The sequence below is a fragment of the Meles meles genome, chromosome 1, assembly GCF_922984935.1.
Source record: "Meles meles chromosome 1, mMelMel3.1 paternal haplotype, whole genome shotgun sequence".
Classification (NCBI taxonomy): domain Eukaryota; kingdom Metazoa; phylum Chordata; class Mammalia; order Carnivora; family Mustelidae; genus Meles; species Meles meles.
Window position 1 is genome coordinate 117,446,192 of NC_060066.1, and position 24,792 is coordinate 117,470,983.

The 24,792-nt window shown below is 38.5% G+C and overlaps 1 protein-coding gene and 1 pseudogene across 1 annotated transcript in view; one reads left to right on the top strand and one right to left on the bottom strand.

Annotated features, from left to right (window-relative positions):
• The window catches only part of DENND2C (DENN domain containing 2C), an 82,659-nt gene that overhangs the window by 11,088 nt on the left and 46,779 nt on the right, over window positions 1-24,792 (top strand). The window lies entirely within an intron of this gene.
• LOC123951461 lies at window positions 23,957-24,417 on the bottom strand (annotated as a pseudogene).

Below are 24,792 nucleotides of genomic sequence, written 5' to 3' on the forward strand. Positions count from 1 at the left end.
GGCTTGATCCCAGGACTCTGCAATCATGACCTGAGCCAAAACCAAGAGTCAGATGCTCAAACAACTGAGCCACCCAGGCATCCCTACCTTAGTTGACCTTCTGATGGTGTATCTATTGACCATTCTTTTCTGTTTGAAGGATTCTCTTCCTTTGGCTTCCATAATTCCACACACTCCTGGCATTTTCTCCCATCTTTTATCTAAATTTGTGACAGAAATTACCACCTAAAATAGAAAAGAACTGACCTGTTTCAGGTTAGTACTGTTTTGGGAATTTATAATGCTTCATTCCAGCAGAGTATGATAATCTATAAAAATCTATAAAAAATCATTTGAAGAAATAAAGTTATGATTCTGTGGTAATAAAGGATATGTGGCATGATATGGTAAGAATAAATGAGTGTAAAATTTACAGGGAAACCACAGCGAGATGCCTATGCCGCTGCATAACAGAGTGGCTAAAATGTAACAGACTAACAGTGTAAGTGCTGGTGAGGCTGAGGAGTGACCAGAACTAATAGACTGCTGGGAAGAGTGTAAATTGTAAATTGTGTAAGTTGGTACAAACCCTTCTGAAAAGCCTTTGGCAGTATCTATTAAGGTGAAGCATCTGTCTATTATAATCCAGCAGTTCTACTCCTAGTTAATACCCAAGAGAAATAAGTGATTGTGTATATTAAAGACACATAGAAGAATGTTTATAAGAGCTTTCCTCATAATAGTCAAAACCTGGAACAAATGTGTGTGTCTATCAAAAGGAGAATGGATTCGGGGATCGAGCCCCGTATTGGGCTCTCTGCTCAGAGGGGAGCCTGCTTCCTCCTCTCTCTCTGCCTGCCTCTCTGCCTACTTGTGATCTCTGTCATATAAATAAATAAAATCTTAAAAAAAAAAAAACAAAAGGAGAATGGATTAATAAATCCTAGTGTTTCCATTGGATGGAATAATACTCAGCAATGAAAAGGGGAAAACTACTGCTATATACAACATGAATGAATCATACAGACATTATTTTGCTTGAAAGAAACCATATACAGAATACTACGCCTGTGGGGTACCTGAGGGGCTCAGTTGGTTAAGCGTCTGCCTTCGGCTCAAGTCATGATCCCAGGGTCCTGGAATCAAGTCCCACGTCGGGCACCCTGTTCAGTGGCAAGTCCACTTCTCCCTTTCCCTCTGCCCTTACCCCCCCCCCCGTTTGTTCTTTCTCTCTCTTTCTCAAATAAATATAAAAAATTTTAAGGAATAAGACTATTGTATAAATTATGTTAAAATGAATTCAAGAAAAGGCAAAAACAAGAGAAATACTTGTTACTGTTGTTCTGTTTGTCTGGTATGCCTCTTAGTTCTGTTCTTCTGGTAGATACTTTTCATCTGTCAAATCTCATTTAATAATAAACTGCCCATAATTATATATAAATTTCCTGTGAGCGTGTTTGTATTTTATTTTCATGTATTGATTTTCTAATGGGACATAATATGAAATGAAAGGTACATAGACTGATGACATTCTCTGCCACTCTGCTATGTGACTCTACACCTCTGTTTTCTGTCTGCAAATGAGGACAGAAATAACCTGCCTGCAGCAGAGATTTTTTTGCTTACTCTAATATGCATTCTCCAAAGAAACAGAAATCAGTTTTTTAGCTGGGCACATTGCAGGATGAAAAGGTGAATGATTATATTCCCAGCCTCCATTCAAATGGTACATGTGACTTAAGTCCTGGTCAGTGGGCAATAAGCAAAAGTGTTATATGGAACTTCCAGGAATGCGGCTTTAATAGAGCTCCCTTTTTTCCTTTCTATTTCCTGGAATGTGGATGTAATAGTTGGAGCTCCGACAGCTAGTTTGAGCCATGAAGTGATCATGACGACAGGAGCTATATGATGAGGATGGTGTAGCAGAAACACTGGAGCCTGAAGGACCTGGGGGCACCTTGGGCTGCCTACTCTCTCTTAAGTGGCAGAGAAAGAGACATCTCTTTGTTTAACAAACATTGGTTAAGCCACTGCTATTTTCAGTTTTTAAGTAATCTGTACCCAAACTTAATCCTAACTGATCTACTATCCCAGAGAGGTGCTCTGAAAATTAACTGAGATAAAGTGACTGAAGTGATTGGTGCATAATAGTTACTTAAGAAGGCTCAACTACTGTTACTGCTATTGTAATTCCCAAATGCCTTATATGAAGTGGGTGCTCAGGACACATTTGATGAATCTTCTAAAAAGTAAGTTACCTTTTTTGGTAACAAATGCTACACAAGTGATTTATGTTTATTTTTTAAAATTAGAAAATACAAGTGTTTGTGCGTGGCTCAGTCAATTAAGCATCTGCCTTCTGCTTGGGTCATGATCCCAGCGTCCTCGGATCAAGCCCTGTGTCTGGCTTCTTGCTCAGTGGGGAGTCTGCTTCTCCCTCTGCCTCTGCCTGCCACTCCCCCTGCTTGTGCTCTCTCTCTCTTTCTGTCAAATAAATCTTTAAAATAAATTAAGGGCGCCTGGGTGGCTCAGTGGGTTAAGCCGCTGCCTTCAGCTCAGGTCATGATCTCAGGGTCCTGGGATCGAGTCCCACATCGGGCTCTCTGCTCAGCGGAGAGCCTGCTTTCTCCTCTCTCTCTCTGCCTGCCTCTCTTGTGATTTCTCTCTGTCAAATAAATAAATAAATAAATCTTTAAAAAATAAATAAATAAAATAAAATAAAATATGGGGCACCTGGGTGGCTCAGTCGTTAAGCATATGCCTTTGACTCGGGTCATGATCCCAGGGTGCTGGGATCGAGCCCTATATCGGGCCCCCTGCTTGGTGGAAATCCTGCTTCTCCCTCTCCCACTCCCCCTGCTTGTGTTCCTTCTCTCACTGTCAAATAAATAAATAAAATCTTTTAAAAAAAAAAGTAAAATGAGGCACCTGGTGGCTCAGTGGGTTAAGCCTCTGCCTTTGGCTCAGGTCATGATCTCAGGGTCCTGGGATTGAGCCCTGCATTGGGCTCTCTGTTCGGCAGGGAGCCTGCTTCCCCTCTCTTTCTGCCTGCCTCTCTGCCTACTTGTGATCTCTCTCTCTCTGTGTCAAATAAATAAATAAAATATTTTTTTAAAAAAAGTAAAAGTAAAAATTAGAAAATATAGATTAACTAAAAGAAAACTCAACCATAGTTCTATTACTTAGAGATAATCACTGTCAATGTTTCAGTATATATTTACTTTTAAATTTTATTTATTCATCTAGATTTTTGAAATAATTCTTATAACATTTTTCTTTTTCTTAATAGATTTTGAACATGGTATAACTTGTTAGTATTTCAGTGTATGAATTTACCGTAATATTGTACATTTAATGATAGTCCCCTGTTGGAAATTTATTTTCAGCTTTACAGTAATCTAAATCTACTCTTGGGGTGCCTGCCTGTCTCGTTCAGAAGAGTATCTGCATTTGATCTTGGGGTCATGAGTTCAAGCCCCACACTGGGTGTAGAGTTTACTAAAAAAGAAAAAAGAAAAAAAAAAGAAAAAAGGAAAACCTCAACAAAATAAAAAAGCCTACTCTTATATACATAGTCGTGAATTTATCCAGTTACTTCCCTAGGATAAATTATTGGAAGTGATATTTCTGCAATATCTGTGTGTTCATTTTTTAAAAAAAATTAAGGGGCACCTGGGTGGCTCAGTGGGTTAAGCCACTGCCTTCAGCTCAGGTCATGATCTCAGGGTCCTGGGATCGAGTCCCACATCGGGCTCTCTGCTCAGCAGGGAGCCTACTTCCCTTCCTCTTCTCTGCCTGCCTCTCTGCCTACTTGTGATCTCTCTGTCTCTGTCAAATAAATAAATAAAATCTTTAAAAAAAATTAAGATTTTATTTAATATAGAAAAATATAAAGGATACAACTTAAAAGATCCATTATTCTACTGCTCGAATAGATCCTGTTTTAATATTAAAAACAACAAGAAAAATATATAACCCGGGTTAAAAAAAAAAAAAGATTCAAGCCTTGTAAAAAGTTATAAAATAAAGAGTAAAAAACTTGTTCCAGGGCCTTATCACTGGTCCCATCACTGGTGATTTCTTGCTTATCCACCACAATCCAACACGCAGTGTCCATAAAATTTAATCTTATAGAACATTGAGTCATGTTACTACAAAGACTATAAAAAATTTCTTTAAGTATGGTCTGATTGTATAAAAAGTATCAATGTGAAGATAATGTAACTTTTACTGACAGAACCAGCCATATACTGAACTGAGAAAGTCCAAATGATTGTAAGATGATCACTTTCTAACCAGTCCCTTGGTCCACTTTGAGGAAGAGAAGAGGCCTCGTCCATCCAGTCCATTTCAGAGAAGGAGGCCGAATGGAGGAGGAATCAGCTGTGGTAACGTCCAGTTTACATCATGGCAAGGGGTGTGTGTGTGTGTGTGTGTGTGTGTGTGTGTGTGTGTATGAATATGTATTATTAATATCTGTATATCCTTTTTAAAAGTCTGTATAGAGATGTAATCATACTAGAGAGATTGTTTCCCCCACTTTTATTTTGGACATTTTTCCGTATCTGCCCACAGATCTCTACCTCATTCTTTTTTTTTTTTTTTTGCTTTTTAATTTTTTAAAAAGATCTTATTTACTTATTTGACAGAGATCACAAATAGGCGGGGGGGGGGGGACGCGTGGGGAGCAGGCTCCCCGCTGAGCAGAGAGCCCAATGTGGGGCTCGATCCCAGAACCCCAAGATCATGACCTGAGCTGAAGGCAGAGGCCTAATCCACTGAGCCACCCAGACACCCTCTACCTCATTCTTTTTAATATTTGCATGTTACAGGTATCCCCCAGTTTTTGAGAGTTCACATTGGGCTACTTTGCTTTTATGGGCAATCCGCAATTTTACAAAGAAAGGCCAAAAGTGAAAATAGCATTCAGCATTTGTTTTGCATCACACTGAGCTGTTATAGACACAGCTTCCCCACCCTCTGCAAGATGACCCCTCACCCCGCCCTGCCACACACACAGAGCTAGCCTGTCTCTGCGGAGCTCCTTCCCCTGAAACTACTCTCAGCATCTCAGCATCCAGCCACCATGGCTTTGAACTGCATCTGTGAGCATCTGTGCTTTAGCTCAATTTATTTTGTGCATCCATTAACAAAATGTGTCCTTAGGTAACAGAAAACCCTAAGAGAGGTTATTTGGAGGGAGTCTGGAAAAGCTCAAACAGTTGTCCATATAAATTAACAATGACCACTTCTTCACTTTACACCAGTTTGGGTTAGGAAACGTTTCCTAGAAATGCTCTGCTTACAGATGGGGGGAAGCCTGTAGTCAATCAAGGTGTTCTGTTTGTGCAGGTTGTCTGTTACACACTGACACCCCGCTTACAGTCTGAAATCCAGCCAGAGTTTCACTTGTCAATACTGTGGGCCAGTTTGCCCTGGCTCCTCACCCCACTCTGGTTCTGAAAATCCACCCAGACCACCCATCAGCCTTGGACCCCCTCATTTTGCTCAGCCACTGACATCCTGTGCAGGGCTGCACCTTGTAGGGCCTGTGCACTTGACCTTGTTCAGGCCCTGCAGGCCACACCACCTGACCTCCTACACAGATGCTATCCTGACCCCTCCAGCTCAGGTGCTCTGATCCCCTCCTCTGGTCTCTTGCAGCTCTGCCTTACTCTGGATGCCTGCCTTACTCTGTTCCACCTAATGGCTTTAGGACTGGATTGTCCAGGAAAGAGGAGGGGAAGGAGAGTAACTTGGATGCTTTAAAGAGATAATTGTTGGGTCCGAAGGTTAGCATATTACAGATCTAATACTTCGTGTGTTTCGATGGTAATTTGAGAAATAGGAGACATGTTTAATAATTATGTGAATGCAGGGGGCCTGGGTGGCTCAGTGGGTTAAAGCCTCTGCCTTCGGCTCAGGTCATGATCCCAGGCCCTGGAATTGAGCCCCACATCGGGCTCTCTGCTTAGCAGGGAGCCTGCTTCCCCATCTCTCTCTGCCTGTCTCTTTGCCTACTTGTGATCTCTGTCAAATAAATAAATAAAATCTTTTTAAAAAATAATAATTATGTGAATGCAGTTTTACTTTCTGTTGTTTCTATATTGTCAAGTGAGAGAAAATATCCACTGAATGTATAATTTGGGGATTTGAGAACTTGAGAAATCCGGTCTTCCGGCTTTTTGGCTTTAGAATAACATTGGAAGTTACGTTCAGTGGATATGAATGTATGTTTTTAGGAGTGCTTGTTATGTCTATAGTTTTAAATCCTTGAAAAGTGCACTTTTTTTTTTACATAACACTAAAAAAAGCAGGATATGAATACATATATACTATAATTGCTACTATATAAAAATATACTTATTTAAAAAAGGCAGGGAGGAAATATACTAAAATATACCAGCGATTATGCTGGAGGTGGTAGGTTTAGAGGTGTTTCCCCTCATATTCTCTATTTTTCAAAATTTCTAAAAAGTAGTAGTTTATGATATTTAAAACTTAAAAAATTTTTTTTGTTTACTTTCTAGAATTTTTTTTTCAACCTTTGAACACTATAGGAAGTAAGAATTTTGGTGCTAAGAAGAGCTCAGCCAAGTTTGAATTTGTGATTTAAAAACTATGTTACTGGGGCACCTCGGTGGCTCAGTTGGTTAAGCATCTGCCTTTGGCTCAGGTCACGATCTGGTCCTGAGCCTACTTCTCTCTCTCTCTTTCCCCCGGACACACACACACACACACACACACACTCTCTCTCTCTCTCTCCTGCATACGTGTGCTATCTCAAAGAAAATCTTTTAAAAAAATAATAACTGTTGCTTTAAAGTTATTTTGAAGTTATTTGTAAAGTTTAAAAGTTCTAATTTCTTATAGTTATTTCTTACTACAGAAGAGGTTTTAAAAAGGATAATTAGATAAAAAAATTAAGATAAACTTCATTAATTGTATGGACAGTTACTAACATTGCATTAATTTAATGAAATTGTAAAGTTTCATGTAATTAAAGTCACTTTTTTTTTAAGATTTTATTTATTTATTTGGCAGAGAGAGATCACAAGTTGGCAGAGAGACAGGCAGAGAGAGAGAGAGAGGGAAGCAGGCTCCCTGCTGAGCAGAGAGCCCGATGTGGGACTCGATCCCAGGACCCTGAGATCATGACCTGAGCCGAAGGCAGCGGCTTAACCCACTGAGCCACCCAGGCACCCTAAAGTTACTTTTATATATGTTTCCACATTGTGACATTTCATAAAATTCCTCTTCTGCTGAAACATTTATTCTGACTATTGTACCTAAGTGGTCTTTTTTTTTTTTTTTTTTAAGATTTTATCTATTCATTTGACAGAGATCACAACTAGGCAGAGAGGCAGGCAGAGAGAGGAGGGAAGCAGGCTCCACACCGAGCAGAGAGCCTGATGTGGGGCTTGATCTCAGGACCCTGAGATCATGACCTCAGCCAAAGGCAGAGGCTTCAACCCACTGAGCCACCCAGGCGCTCCTGTACCTAAGTGGTCTTTAAAATTTAGCTATGAACCAGCACGTTTTATCCCATTGGGTGGGAGTGGTTACCAGTCCCTGTGTCTCTCTTATTCTGGGTACAAGTTAAGCACTTGGAGTGATTTTCTTGAGCTTCCAGTCCCTTGGCTTGAGGTAAGCAGGAAGTACCTCCTCCTTTTCCTTTAGGAGGCAAGGAAATACACACTGTCTAATTTCTTTAAAGTTCTTTACAAAAAAAAAAAAAAGATAAAAAAAAAGAAGTTCTTTACATTGTCCCTTGTAATCCTTACAACTAACTAATTATAATTCTTCTTACGTAGTTGTGATAAGAGGGTAATGAACTGATGTTAGCAGGGCTGGTTTTTGGCTGCCCCACTTTATAAGCTTTGTACTTCTCTTTAGAATATGAAGTATTTGACTCCTATTGTTTTGATCTTGGCCTCTGAGGCCCCTGCTGAAATTCCGAGAGGACAGGAAAAGTTGCATTTGACATCCTGTTATATTAGCTGGTATTATTGTTATGTCTACCCACAAACAAGTAATGCATACTGGTTAAATGCAGAAGCTTGGGAGCAAAGCGGAACTAAGTTTGTGTTACCTGGGTAACTTACCGAACCAGTTCAGTCTCCGCTTCCTCCTCTGCGGAAGGGAGGGAATAATAACTGTCTGTCAGAGCTGTGAGAATTAAGTGTAATAATGTCTGTAGGTACTAAGCACAGTGCTTGGCACCTGGATCACTTAGTAAATGATGATGATTATCAGTTAAAATATCCCATTACTCTGCAGACAGACCTGTGCTACCTGGAATTTTTTCTCTTTACCTTTTATTTGCTGAACATATTTGGGTTGTGGAAATTAGGTTCTGCTGATGAGAAATATAAGAACTGACTTAGAGAGGACTCTTCTGACCTCAGTTATGCTATTACATGACATTGAATACTCTCCTGTTAACTTATAGCCTTCTTTATAAGACAGGAACAGTGATGAGGATAACCAACTATACCATTAGTTGATTTGGAGGATAGGTTGTAAAACTTAGGGATTATATTATGTGGGTATTTTTTCCCCAAAGTATCTTTCAAAATTTATTTTTTTAGGTAAATTTAGTTGGATGTCTTTGAAGTGTATTTGGTAAAACATTACTTTATAGGCTAACTGCATTATAGTACTCTTTCATTTAGTTTTCTGTTTCAGTCCAAGGATATGGTTTCAACAGTGTACTGATTAGCATATATGTTTTAACAGGGGTCCTTCTGTAAGAAAATTAGTTTGCATTCTTTTCACAAACATTACCTAGTAGCAGGAAGAGGTGATGTAAAGCCAATGAAATTGCTTGACAAAGTGGGGCAAATATTAGAGATTTGAACAGAATGTTGTCATATTGTGAATCAGCTAGACAGACATCATCTGGTTTTGATTGTTGGCATGCCCACTGTACAAATCAAATTATTGTCATCCCCCTTGGCCAGAACAATAATATTATATGTCTCTGATTTTCTATCTATATCATCTAAATCTGTTTTGCTATATCAATGGTTCATCCACGAGTGAAACGTTTTTACACCTTTCACATCAAAAATTGAAGGTGCATGTTTACAAAGGAGGAAAAAGCATAATTCTTCAGGAAAATACAATAATTTTAAACTTGGATATAGGTTACAACATAATCTAAAAAAGAAAGGAAGGAAGGAAGGAGAAAAAGAAAAGAAAGAAATGAAAGCCACATCCCAAAGAAATTTCAAAGTTTATAAAGGAAACATTTAGGACAAGGCAAGAGTTGCTAAGAGCTTGGTCTCTGGATTCCTGATACAGGAATCAGATAAGGATTTTAGTGCACACAGCACTGCCAGTGCTTGTGAATCTAATTTCCAGCTTCATTTTGGGATCAGTGCTCCAGAGTAACTCTTTGGAAATCAGAATTATCTCCTAAGTTCTAAAAGGTATGGTTAGCTGAAGAGCCTGCTTCCACACTCCTAGGGATTTGGAATTTTTTATAAGATGCTGGTTTGGGAAGTTAGTACTTCTACTTAATGTAAGGCCTGATTTACCAGGAGCCCATACAGCCTTCTAGGACCGGTACACTTCTGGATATAGTACAATGCGGAGTTAACCATACCTAGTTTGCTTTAAACTAGATGATTAGCTGGAACCCTGGATTCAGGTCTGGCTGCAACAGAAGCACAGTGTGATGTCCAGCCTCCTGGGTATTTAGACTGAGGAACGCTTTTCCCAAATCCCATTCTTCTTTCCTCCTGCCTCTAGTGCGTATCTCCCCTGCTGGCCGAGGCTTCTTTTGTGTTTCCCTGTCATTCAAGAAAGGCTGAGGATGGGTGGCTCAGTGGGTTAAAGCCTCTGCCTTCAGCTCAGGTCATGATCCCAGGGTCCTGGGATGGAGCCCTACATAGGGCTCTCTGCTCAGCGGGGAGCCTGCTTCCCTTCCTCTCTCTCTTCCTGCCTCTCTACTTACTTGTGATCTCTGTCTGTCAAATAAATAAATATTTAAATATCTTTTTTAAAAAGGAAAGAAAGAAAGGCTAAGCACTGTGCAGACGTAAATGACCTCTATAGGCAGGTATTTCCCAGCTTTCAAAGAATAGTTCTTGGTGACTGGCTAACAATACTGTTGCTAAGGGAGTAGATCTTAAATATTCTTGCTACAAAACAAAATCGTAGAGGGGTGATAAGTGTGTTAACTAACCTATTGTGGTAATCATTTCACAATATATACACTTATCCAGTCACATTGTGCTTCTAACTTACAGTGTTTTATGTTTGTTATATCTCAATAAAGCTTCGGGGGAAAAGACTTCTTCCATCTTCTGAGTACTTCTCCTGAGCTTCAAAGGAAAGGGTTGTTTACATTTTAGACTTTTTTTTTTTTTTTCTCATTTTATTTATTTTTTCAGCGTAACAGTATTCATTCTTTTTGCACAACACCCAGTGCTCCATGCAAAACGTGCCCTCCCCATTACCCACCACCTGTTCCCCCAACCTCCCACCCCTGACCCTTCAAAACCCTCAGGTTGCCCCAACCTCCCACCCCTGACCCTTCAAAACCCTCAGGTTGTTTTTCAGAGTCCATAGTCTCTTATGGTTCGCTTCCCCTCCCCAATGTCCATAGCCCGCTCCCCCTCCCCCAATCCCACCTCCCCGCAGCAACCCCCAGTTTGTTTTGTGAGATTAAGAGTCATTTATGCTTTGTCTCCCTCCCAATCCCATCTTGTTTCATTTATTCTTCTCCTATCTCCTACCCCCCCATGTTGCTTCTCCATGTCCTCATATCAGGGAGATCATATGATAGTTGTCTTTCTCCGATTGACTTATTTCACTAAGCATGATACGCTCTCACACCAGTCAGAATGGCTAAAATGAACAAGTCAGGAAATGACAGATGCTGGAGAGGATGTGGAGAAAGGGGAACCCTCCTCCACTGTTGGTGGGAATGCAAGCTGGTGCAACCACTCTGGAAAACAGCATGGAGGTTCCTCAAAATGTTGAAAATAGAACTACCCTATGACCCAGCAATTGCACTACTGGGTATTTACCCTAAAGATACAAACATAGTGATCCGAAGGGGCACGTGTACCCGAATGTTTATAGCAGCAATGTCTACAATAGCCAGACTATGGAAAGAACCTAGATGTCCATCAACAGATGAATGGATAAAGAAGATGTGGTATATATACACAATGGAATACTATGCAGCCATCAAAAGAAATGAAATCTTGCCATTTGCGACGACGTGCATTTTAGACTTTTAAAACTTTTTGCTGCCTGACCCCCGAATTATCTCAATTTACCTTTGTAAAGTGGGATCAAAGTTAATGCACGTGTAAACTGGAACGCTTTACTATGTCTCCTGGGGGTGCGCAAGATGATACACTGTGAAGCGAAAAGAGCATTTGAATTGTTATCTATATTAGTTTCCATTGAAAAAAGCAAGAAATTCGGCTTTAGGGGATAGTTGCTATATGGATTGACATTGGTGCCTTCCCTCCTTGTCAGAGTTTATCTGCGGGATTAATCCCGATGGGAAAAGTGTTCATTCCCCAACAAAAAGGAGCTGACACTGACATCCTCACTTTGTGTTCCCTTTTAGCTGTTACAACATAGCTTCTGTGTGTCTGAGTAGGTAGATTTACAGATTTGTTGTTGTTGTTGCCGAATCCCTGGGTATTTACAAATTATATTTTATTTTTTAAGATTTTTATTTCTTTATTTGACAGAGAGGAGAGAGAGAGAGAGAGAGAGAGAAAGAACACGCACCAGCAGCCGGGAGTGGCAGGTAGAGGGAGAGGGAGAAGCAGACTCCCCACTAAGCAGGGAGCCCAATGGGGAACTCGATCCCAAGACCCTGGGATCTTGACCTGAGCCTAAGGCAGATGCTTAACCCACTGAGCCACCCAGGTGCCCTTACAAATTTTATTTTAAATTGTAGAATCATTACAATCCTTTGAAAAGGAAGATGAGTAATAGCCTTGAAAATATAGGTATCTTATAATAGTTTCTTAGTCTTTTACCGAGAACTATTTTTAAGAGTCTCCAGAATTAAAATAAGCCAAACAATTTTCCTTTTCCAGTAGAAAAGTTCCATAATTGTTGGTTTTATGTAATGATAATTGGTTATCAGCAGAAAAATTTAAAAATACAAACACCTTCAGTATATCCCTTCAAAGCAAAAGTGATGTATTAATAATGAATGGGAAATATTGTTTTTCTGAAGAATCTTCATGATTTGGAGAGAGAATTTGATATTTGGAAATGTTTTCATTGCTATTTGTTGTTGCCCAAAACAGAGGATGTGTCATCAATAAAACTCTGATATCTGCACACTTAGGACCCTTGGATACAATTTTCTAGTCTGTTTTAAAATCTTTCAAGGTAGTTTCAGTGGATTTTTAATCACCCTGTTAAAAATTTAAATAATATAACAATGACCAAATAGTATGCAGATATAGTTCATAGACATTGGAGGAGATGGAAATATACTAGTCACAATTCAAAAAACTTTTGCTTGATTGGTGAATGGCATCCTCAGATTTTTTTTTTTTTTTATTATTCAGTCCATGAATCTTTTCTTTCATTGGCTCTATGTTACTGTGGTGAGTTATCTTTTTCAGTTACTATGGCCCTTTGTATTTGTCAGCTCAGCTGCCATAAGAAAAGTACCACAGAGTGAATGGCTTAAACAACAGAATTTATTCTCTAACACTTTTGGAGGCTAGAAGTCTAAAATTGAGCTGTTGGCAGGGTTGGTTTCTTCTGTGCCCTCTTCTTGGCTTTATAGATGGCTGACTTCTTCCTGTGTCTTTACATGTCTTCTCTTTGGGTTTGTGTACAATTTTCCTTTCCTTTTTTTTTTTTCTTTTTTAAGATTTTATTTATTTATTTGGGGGGGGGCAAAGGGAGAAGTAGACACCCCACTGAGCAGGGAGCTGGGTGTGGGGCTCCATCCTGGGACCCCAGGATCATAACCTGAGCCAAAGGCAGATGCTTAACCCACTGAACCACCCAGGTGCCCACAAATTTTCTTTACTTATAGAGATACCAGTCATGTTGGATTAGGGCCCACTCTGGTGAACTTATTTTAACTTGATTACTTTATTTATTTATTTTTTTTAAGATTTTGTCTCCAAATACAGCCATATTCTGAAATACTAGGGATTCGGACTTCAACATATGAATGGGTGGGGCGGCACATTTCAGTCCATTAACACCCTTAGGACCAAACATGAAATAAAGTGAATTTAGAACTATATCTTTGAATCACAGTTTCAAGAAAAGGACATAATGGGGACACCTGGGTGGCACAGTCAATCAGCTCTGGATTTCCTCTCCATCATGATCTTGTAGTCTTGGGATTAAGCACTAGGCTCCCTCCCCACCAACCCCTCAGCTCAGCATGGAGTCTGCTTGAGATTCTCTCCCTCTCCCTCTGCCTCTCCCCCTGTTCACACTCTTTCTCTCTCAGATAAATAAATAAATAAAATCTTTTTTTTTTTTTTAATTGTGTTTAGGGTGACTGGGCGGGTTAGCTGGTTAAGCATCTGCCTTCGGCTCAGGTCATGATCTCAGGGTTCTGGGATCAAGTCCCATGTCAGGCTCCCTGCTTGGTGGGGAGGCTGCTTCTCCCTCTGCCCTTACCCCCAACTCGTGTTCTCTCTTTCAAATAAATAATAAATAAAAATCTTTTAAAAAGTAAAATTAAAAAAACAAAAAAATCGTGTTTAATTACATTAGTCTTATCTAAAATATTTATTATTTGTAAGACTTGAGTGAGAGAGAAAATGGTTATTTTATCCTCCATTTATACATTCAATTCTTTTTTTTTTTAAGATTTTATTTATTTGACAGAGAGAGAGGGATCACAAGTAGGCAGAGAGGCAGGCAGAGAAAGGGGGAAGCAGGTTCCCTGCTAAGTGGAGAGCCCAATGCGGGGCTTGATCCCAGGACCGTGAGATCATGACCTGAACTGAAGACAGAGGCTTAACCCACTGAGCCACCCAGGTGCCCCTATATATTTAATTCTTAACAAAGCCAATAAAATGAAATTTTTAAAAAATCTCATGCTCTAAAATTTTTCATTTTATAGTATGCATGATGTTATTATAATTGTTACATCTGTAATTTATAAATATACACAAATCAATTTTCTTTTTTAGGCATTTCAAGGCAAAGTTTGGTGACCTCTGACTTAGATATGTCCCTTATCAAAATGTCTTTTTATTTTGAAGGTAGTATGTTATATGCTAATAAGAACAAGAGTTTTAGAGTTCAAATTCTGTTTTTTCCACTTAATGTAATGTATATGATCTTAAAAAGTAATCTAACCCTGCTAAGCCTCAATTTCCTCAACTAGAAAATGGAAATATCTTCCTCCAAGAGACTGTTATGAAGATTAAATGAGATTATGCATGTAGTACTGGGCAAACAGTAAATGTACAAAAAGGTTCTTATTACTGTGGTGCTTATTATCATCTAAGTAAGTTGTTTTGGTGTTATTTCCCCTTAAATTATTCTAAGATGTTTTCCTCTCCTACAAATGCGGCAATTTCACGTCATCAGAAACACTTAAAGTAATAGGCATTGCTAATTGTCATAAACCTTTCCTTGCTCTTTATACATTCTTATATTCAGGATTTAGTCATTCAGCAAATATTTATTGGGGTGTTACTGTGTGGTACATAGTCTTCTGGGTGCTGGGAATATAGTAGTGGAAAGTCTTTTGTTCCAACAAGGGAGACAAATAATGCATAAACAAACAAATAATGGAATTTCAAGTAAATTATAAGATCTGTGGAGAAAATATAGAAGAGTAAAGGCATAGAGCACTATGTGGGGAAGGAAGCCTTATTTTAGTTTTTTTTAATTTAATTTAATTTAATTTTTTAAGATTTTACTTATTGAGAGAGAGAGCGCATGCCCATGAGCAGGAGGAGGGGTAGAGGGAGTGTGAGAGAGAGAATCTGAAGCAGACTCCATGTGGAGCATGGAGCCCACTGCCAAACTTGATCTCACACGACCCTGAGATCGTGACCTGAGTCGAACCAACTGAGCCACCTAGGCACCCCAAAAAGACTTATCTTAGATAAGATGGCCAGGAAAGGTGAATATTGAGTAGAAATAAAAAATCAAGAGGGGAAAAATGGTGGTGGTGGTGATTACTGTGGTAGCAGTGGAGATGGTAAGTGGTCAGAGTTAGGGATATGTTTTAAAGGTGAAATTACTGTTTGTCTAGTCAGCTCAGGCTGCTATAACAAAACTCCTGTAGACTGGGTGGCTTAACAAAAATGTATTTCTCACAGTTCTAGAGACTGAGAAGTCCAAGATCAAAGTACTGTCCAGTGTGATTCCTCATGAGGGGCCTCTTCCTGGTTTGTAGATGGCGGTCTTGTTGTTGTATCCTCTCACGGTGGAGAGAGATATCATCTGTCTTATGTCTCTTCTTATAAAGGCACTAATCCCATTCATGAGTACTCCATGCTCCTGACCTCTCAAAGGTCTCACCTCCAATAACATCACATTGAGGCTTGTGGCTTCAACATAGGAATCTTGGGGGGACACAAGCATTCAGCCCATAACATTGAGTTAGTTATGAGGATTGCTCCTCGGGTCACACAGCTTTGTTAAATAAAATCTCCAGCACCCATTAGAATCAGTGAACAGGGGGCGCCTGGGTGGCTCAGTGGGTTAAAGCCTCAGCCTTCAGCTCGGGTCGTGATCTCAGGATCCTGGGATCGAGTCCCCAATGTCGGGCTCTCTGCTCGGCAGGGAGTCTGCTTCCCTCTCTCTCTCTGCCTGCCTCTCTGCCTACTTGTTATCTCTGTCTGCCAAGTAAATAAATAAAGTCTTTAAAAAAAAAAAAAGAATCAGTGAACAGCAAAGAAGAATCATAGTCATATGGAAGCTTTTTAAATAACGTGGATAAACAACTCTGTAAACATAATCACAAAATTAATGTTATTCTAGTTCTTTGACTTGTGCCTCAAAATTCTGAATATAATCTAAATTAAGTCAACTATCACTTTTCATTCTTTCATTGAAAACAAAACAGGGAATACCTGGGTGGCTCAGCTGGTTAAGCGTCTGCCTTCAGCTCAGGTCATGATCCCAGGGTCCAGGGATTGAGTCCCCCATCGGGCTCCTTGCTCAGCAGGGGCCTGCTTCTCCCTCTGCCTGCCATTCCCCCTGCTTTTGCAGTCTCTCTTACAAATTCATAAAATCTTTAAAAATAAATAAATCAATTAAAAAAATTTTTTTAAAAACTCAGAAATTTTCCATGACATATGTCTTAAGAGAGTTGTTAGAATTGGTAAGGAATTAAATTTATTTTTTTGAAGAATCCTATTGCTTGCTTTGCAGTTAGGCACAACAGCTACTGAGAAATTTATATCGTCTATTATTAGTAGTATTACGGTTTTTTTTTTAAGCGTCCTTGCTATTTTGGGAATCATTTTTAGTTACCTATAAGGCTGTTTCCTCTGATAGAAATGAGATAAAAGGCTGATATCCTGTATGTGCTTGCTTTGAAGATTTGTTGTTCAAGGAAAAGTTAACAAGATGGTAATAGTTTGAAAGGTAGAAACCAGCTTGACATTTTTTTTCTCTTTTGCTTTAAAATATTTTGAGCAAATTCAGTGAAGAATTGTATGCAAGATTTATTTCTGTGGGCTTTCTTAAAAATTTATCCAGAGGCAGGGAATCTGGGTGGCTAAGTCAGTTGAGCATCCAACTCTTGGTTTTGGCTCAGTATTAAATACTATATTAGTATTTTATTAAATATACCTACTAGAAATTTCCAAAATGCAGATAATTTGAGCAGTTCAAATTCCTACCCATCTTCCTGAGCAGATTTTATTGCATCCAATTTTCTTAAAAAAAAAAAAAAGATTTTATTTACTTATTTGAAAGAGAGAGCAAGCGCATGAGTTGGGGGCTGGTTGGGGAGGGGCAGAGGGTGAGGCAGACTCCGGGCTGAGCAGGGAGCCTGATGCGGGCTTGATCCCAGGACCCTGAGATGATGACCCAAGCCGAAGGCAGATGCTTAACCCCAAGCCACAGGCAGACACTTAACAACTGAGCCACCCAAGCGCCCCTGCATCTGGTATTTCTATAACACGTCTTAGCATCCTCTGCTATAGCCAAGTGGGGGCATCCCCTTCTGACATTTAGGTTCGCTTTAGGGCTTTCAAGACGGCATTACAGAGATATGTATTCTTCTCTGGCTATCAGTGTTGCTTCTCCATTTTCACCCTTAACTGTCCTCTTTTTCTGAGTATCCCCAGCAAGAACGACTCCAGAACATTAAGATGATTGAAGTCATGGCAAATGTATACAGAAGTTTTTTGTTCTTAGAAGAATTTAACTTTGGGAGAGGATTATAGAATACTAAGGGGTGTAATGGGAGCACTCAGGAGTGATTAACTCCAGGTTAAGGTCTAAGGAAGGTTTCACAGTAAAACTTTGAAAGGGTCTTGAAAGTATATTGTGTGTTCCGGAAGTAATTAGTAGCTATCATGTTTCTGTTATGTAGGCTCCACACCCAGCGTGAAGCCCAAGGCAGCAGGGCTTGAACTCACGACCCTGAGATCAAGACCTGAGCTGAGATCAAGAGTCAGACGCTTAACTGATGGAGCCACCCAGGCAACCTGATAGCTGTCATTTACTGAGCAGTTATTATATGCCAGGAATTGTCTTAAATAGTTTTTTTTTCATCATTTCATATTTAATCCTTACAACAACCTTATAGAATGAATACCTGTGTCTTTTGTGGCAGAGAGTACCAAGACCTGTATCTGTTATACTTAATCTCTTGGTGCTCTGTTTTCTCTTCTGCAAAATGAGGATAATGACAGTATTTATATCTCATGGATTATTACAAGCATGAGATGAGTTAATATTGGTAAAGTGAGTAAAATTATGTCTGATTTATAGATTTATAGTAACACTCAATAAGTGTTATCTGTAATAATGTGATCATTCTATCGATAAGGAAGCAGGCTTAGAAGGATTACATAATTTGAGGTTACACAGCCAAGAACCAAGTCTGGTGATATATGAACTTAGCTCTAAACCACTGTCTTGGAATGTAGTATGTAAGCAAGGCAAATGGCAGGAATCAAGCTGGAATGAGAGCGTGAAAGATCATCTATATCATATAGAGGAGTATGGACTTTATCTTGTCTCTGGACACCATGAAATATTTACGTGTTTACTTTTATCACTTAAACCAAAAACGATTCGAGTAGCAAATTTATGACCATATTTTATGTATGCACTATAAGAGTGCACATATGTGTACCTATGACATTTTTAAAAAGCTTTAAAACTTCATGAGACTGGCTTATCCCAGTTTTTTTCATTAATTTTTGTTGACCATGTGTTTGTTTTGCCATTTTGTTGGCACTGACTAGCAAACTCCACAAACAGTATCAGGGGTCAAATGTGGAAAGATAGGTTTGTGGAGGAGAAAACCTAATATTGAGTAAATAATATCTACTAATGTAACTTATTTCTGCAAACTCGTGTGTGGGGGTATTGTGCAATTTTTATGTCCTATCTCAGTTCAGTTCTTAGAAGTCCATTGTTCCTTTGGAGTACATTTTGATAACTACTTTGGTAGATTATGGAGCACCAAAATCCACCAGAAGTTTTAACTGGCTTGTGATTTGATCGTATCTAACTTTTAGAAATATCACTTTGGCAACAGTATTGGAAGGGAGTTGATAGTAGAGGCAGATGGGTCATAGAGGAGGCTATATTATGGTAGTTCTAGAAGAAGAATGATAAGTACATAAGTTGAGGTTGTTGTAATAGGGATATTACATATACATATTACATATAAAATATACATATAATATTTAAATAAGTTGTGGCAGTAATGTCATAACTATTCTTGGTCACTTACATTATACAAGAGACTTTATATATTATTTCATTTGATCCTTCTAATAACTCTACTGATGTGTGTTATCCCCTTGTTATGGAGTAAGGGATTGGTTAAGAGTACAAGGCCCACTACCAAGTAAGTTGCAGAAGATTTGAATCCAGGTGTCCGGTCCCAAAGCCTACACCCTGTTTGTATCCTGTACCATAATGCCTCCCTTATAAATACTATGGTCTGTACCTATGTTTTATAACGTGCTTTTTTAAATTTTTTTAATTTTTTTTAAGAATTTTAAAAATTTATTTGACACAGAGAGAGAAATCACAAGTAGGCAGAGAGGCAGGCAGAGAGACAGGGGGAAGCAGGCTCCCCCGCTGAGCAGAGAGCCTGATGTGGGGCTTGATCCCAGGACCCTGAGATCATGACCTGAGCCAAAGGCAGAGGCTTTAACCTACTGAGCTACCCAGGCGCCCCATGCCTTTTTTTTTTTTTTTAAGATTGTATTTATTTATTTGAGATAGAGCGAGAGTGAGCGTGAGTGGGGGGAGAGGGAGAAACAAGCTCCCCACTGAGCAGGGAGCCCAACGTGAGCCTCGATCCCAGGACCCTGGAATCATGACCTGAACCAACGGCAGACACTTAACCAACTGAGCCACTCCTAAACATGCCTTTTCTATGGCTTGTTCCATTGATGCTGAGTTAAAGATGACTTATTCTGTTTACTTAGGAATAACTTTCTTACATTCAGAGAATCTTCTTATCTCTTTCCCTTCCAAAAAAAGAAATTTTAAAATATTTTTATTAAAGAAGCCAAATATAAACGGAGCACATTGTGTCTCCAGAATATTTCTTTGCATTCTTAATCTAACAATAACAGTCAGTAAGCAGCACATTGAACTGGCTTTAATAAAAACCAAAGACTGTTTGTTGTTAAAATATCTGGATGTATTTTATTCTTCTCTCACAGTTGCCTGTTGTGATACTTTTTGCTTCGTGTATTTTTCCAAGGACATACTTTGTTCTGTGTTGATATGCAAAAGCCTGTATGTTTCTGAACTGTTTCAGTGCCTGAAATTCAGCTAGCAGTAGACAATTATCTTTAAAGATTCATGTCCTGATACCCTTTCTCTAAACTCCTTGCCTTGCATTGAAGTGGATTCCCATGGCTCTAGACAGACTTTCCAAGTTTTTTGACCACACCGCACCATAATAAATACATTACATTACACACACACACACACACACACACACATGCCCCTGAAACAAACATTACTTACCCTTACCTTCATGCAGGGTATTCTGATTTATACTATTGTTCACTATTCTATTTCATTAAAAACATTTTAAGACTCTTCTTCTTCCAGTTAGGATGTAGGACTTGAAAAACATTTGTTCCCATAGTAACAAGAAAATCCTGGACAAAATAAAAATCATGCATTTCTCTGGGGCTAGTGAATAGTAGTGGGTGCAAGGAAATTTTGGTGAACTGAATTCCGAAGTGAATTCCTTTATAAGTGAGCAAAGAGCCATAACAACTTCCATACCTGAGGACAAGCATATAGTCTGGATAAAGTAGCCCTGGCATAGCTGGTGAGGCTTCCCAGAGGAAAGGGGAAAATCTGCCAAGTCTTAGTTCACATTATGGACTGTTGGAATTGGAATGTGGTGCTTGCTTCGGCAGCACACATACTAAAATTGGAATTGGAGAGTGGATTGGAATCTGGAAGAATCCCAAATGCAAAAACAAACCACTTGGCCCAATAATTATCTGCTGTTTCAGTTTTTACTAAGACAGCAGCATTGCAGGGGGTATGAGAGGCACAAAGAAGTTTTTTAGTCCCACATATTTGTGCAGTGATATCCTGCCAGAGTTGAATCCAGAATTGAACCAAGAATAATTGAAACCGTACCCATCCTTAGTCCATCTCAAATACTAACAGTATTTAAAAGGTAGCAGCCGCTCAGGAGGTTGGAGGTTGGGCTAAAACCAGGTGAATTCCATGTAGGAAGACCTGCTACCCAGCTTCAGCTCATCATGACTCTATGAGGAATCTGAATGATCAGTCTCTCAATCTAATTACCAGAGAGAGGAATGTTTATAATCCCAGAAATATATAAAGAAAACAAACACAAAGTGTATCTAGTATATCTTTTCTTCTACTATTCTTTTATAGGCAGTGTCGAGAATATGATTAAAAATTACAGGTAGTAGGGATGATTGGCTGGCTCAGTGGGAAGAACATGTGATTCTTGATTTTGGGATTGTGAGTTTGACCCACAGTGGGGGTAGAGATTACTTAAATACATACATACATACATAAATTAAAATTACAAGACACTAGAAGAAAAGAAAACATAAGCCATAATGAAGAGAAAAAAGAGTCAATAAAAGGAAACCTAAAGGTGACACAGTTGTTGGCATAGCCAACAAGGGCTTTAAGATTATTATAAATATGTTAAATAATATACAGGAAAAAAATAAATGGGTGAAAATATGGAGTATTTCAGAAGAGGAATGGAAATGTTAGAAGAACTGGATAGAAAATTTGAAGCTGAAAAATACAATATCTGAAATAAGAATTATTAGATGGACTTAAAATCAGATTGGACTTTGCCCTGTAGAATGTTTAGTGAACTTGAAAACAGGTCAGTAGAATTTATCTAAACTGAAGCAGAGAAAGAAAAAAAAAGGTGAAAGAAAATAAATGAACAGAGCACAAGTAACCTGTGGAATAATATTAAATTGTCTAACATATGCATAGTTAGAGTCTTGAGAAGAGAAAGAATGGGGCTTGAACTCACGACCTCAAGATCTAGAGTTGGATACTCTACCAACGAGCTGGCCTGGTGCCCCAGGATATAACTTTGTTCAATAAAATCCACCTGTTTTAAGTGTATGGTCAGTTAGTTTTGACAAATGTATACACTCTTGTAACTGCCATCCCAATCAAGATATATTTTCATCACCCCCAAAAGTTCCCTCATACTCTTTTGAGGTTAGTTCTCACCCTCCTGGCACTAGACAACTACAGATCTGCTTTCTTTCATTATAGATTAATTTTGGCTGTTCTTTAATTTCATATAAATGGAATCATACTTTATGTACTTTTTTGTTTCTGGATGTTTTTGGGAGATGTCTGCGTTGTGCGTATTGTGGGTTTTCCTTTTTATTGCTGAGGAATATCCTGTTTCATGAATATATTACACTTTGTTTATGTATTCGCTTGCTGATGGCCTTTAGGTTGTTTCTAATTTGGGCTGTTCTGAATAAAGATGCTGTGAAAATATTCATGTAGAAGTATGTGTGTGAACATAACATTTTTCTTTCACATGAAATACCTACAAGTGAAATTGCTCCTCCATATGGCAATCATATGTTTAATTTTATAGGAAACTGCCAAACTGTTTTCCAAAGTGGTTGTACCATATTACAATGGAACAGTGTTTGAGAGTTCCAGGTACTCCCATACTTAGTATTCTTTCACATTTTAACCATTCTAGTGGGTATGTAGTGGTATCTTGGGTGTTAATTTGCATGTCTTTAATGACTAATGATAGTGCACCACTTTTCAGGTACTTTATTTTACTAACGGGCTACTCATAAAATCTTTTGGAAAAAGATCACATCTGATTGTATATTTTAATTATATTGTTTGCCTTATTCATTTGTAATAGTTATTTATATGTTGTGGATTTAAATGCTTGTCAGATATATGTATTTTGAATATTCTCTGCCTGTTTGTGGCTTGCTATTTCATTTTTAAAACATACTTAGAAGAGTGCAAGATCTTAATTTCTTCCCTCTGTGGGTTAGTGCTTTTTGTGTCCTAAGAAATCTTTTCCTTGGGGCGCCTGGGTGGCTCAGTGTGTTAAGCCTCTGCCTTCAGCTCAGGTCATGATCTCAGGATCCTAGGATCGAGCCTCACATCAGACATCAAATCTTTTCTTTCTTTAAAGATTTTTTTTTTGTCTATTTTTTCTTCTAGGAGGTTTATAGTTTTATCTGTTAGGTTTAGACTTATGATATATTTCAAGTTAACTTTTGTAAATGCTGTGTAATGGGCAAGGTTAATTTTTTTCCCTGTAAATATCCATTTGTTTCAAAGCCATCTATTAGAAAGATTATTTCCCCCCGGCTTTGTGGAAGTCAACCTCTTTCTAGACTCTGTACTTTTCTATTGATCCATTTGCTTCTGTTTTCACTAATACACATTGTCTTGATTACTGTAGCTTTACAGTGTCGAAACCAATAGTATATGTTCTTCAACTTATTTTTTTTTAAGATTTTACTTATTTATTTGACAGACAGAAATCACAAGTAGGCAGAGAGGCAGGCAGAGAGAAAGGAGGAAGCAGGCTCCCCGCGGAGCAGAGAGCCCGATGCGGGGCTCGATCCCAGGACCCTGGGATCATGACCCGAGCCGAAGGCAGAGGCTTTAACCCACTGAGCCCACCCAGGTGCCCCCAACTTTCTTATTTTTGAAAAAGTTTTAGGCTATTTGAGGTCCTTTGCATTTCCAGATAAATTTAAGAATCAGCTTGTCAATTTCTGCAACAAAGCCTGCTGTGATTTTGATTAGGACTGTGTTGAATCTACAGCTCAATTTTGAGAGAATTTGATGTCTTAACAAAATCTAATCTTCTAGTTCATTAATGTGATGGATCTCTGTTTATTTAGTAGTTCTTTAATTTTTTTCTCTTAGCAATATCTTGTATTTTCAGTGTACAAGTTTTGTACCCCTAAGCATTTCATGATTTTTATGCAACTTTTTATATTATTTTACATTTCACTTTCTAATTATTTATTCCCTGTATGTATAAGTACAGTTTCCCTCTTTCATATTGATCATGTATCCTGAGACCTTGCTAAATTCCCTGATGAATTTTAGTAGCTTGTTACTGTAGGTTTCTTAGGACTTTCTGCATATACACAATCTTGTTTTATTTCTTTTCCTTTTTCTTTCTTTTCTTTTTTTTATGCCATAAGTTTATTTACAAACATATTATGTTGAATTCAAGAGTTTGATTCATTTTTTCAAAGAGATTGAACCTAAATGTTCCTTTTCACATCTGTTTAATGGATTAATTAAAACATCCTTATTTCTTAAGCAGCTGGTGTCTTACTATTGAAAAAAAAGGTGCTGCAAATCCAAATCCAAAGTACACAGTTATCATAATCACTTGTTTTCATAATCACTTGCCACTTGTTTTCCATTGAAAATGACAAATTCTTCCTTAAGCCCTTTTCATAGTGGCTCCTACAGACCACATAGGTTGTGAACCACTAGATGGTCTGTCCCAATGTAGCACTGTTGGGAGTTCTGCAAAAGGTGTAGGGACCCAAGATGTTGGAAATGGCAGCACCACACCAAGTCCTCCTCTTTTTCACAACCTTGTTCCTCAGTGTGTCAGACCTGAAAGGGCACTTTCCCTATCTAAATGAAATAAGAGTATTGAATAAAAGCAGTGGAAGAAGATATCCTTGCCTTTTTCCCAATCTTAAGGGAAAGGTGTCAAATCTTTTATCACTTAGTATGATATTACCTTGATTTTTTCATAGTTGCCATTTATCAGATTGTGGAAATTCAGTTTCTGATTTGCTAGAAGTTTTTTCCCCCAATTATGAATGAGTGTGAAATTTTTTCAAAAGCTTTTTTGCATCTGCTAAGATAATTACAAGGGGACTTTTTTCTTTATCTCATAAATATAAAGATTTTTAATTGTAAAGCAATTTTGCATTCTCTTATAAACTGTACTTAGTCATGACTCAGTATTTTTTATGTTTATTTATGACTTTTATTTGCTGCTGTTTTGAAAGGACTTTCACATGAGTTCATGAGTTCTGTTCTATATTTTTCTTCCCTTGTAGTGTCTTTGGTTTTCCAACAGGGTAATGTTGGTCTTACAAAATGAGTTAAAAATGTTTCCTCTTC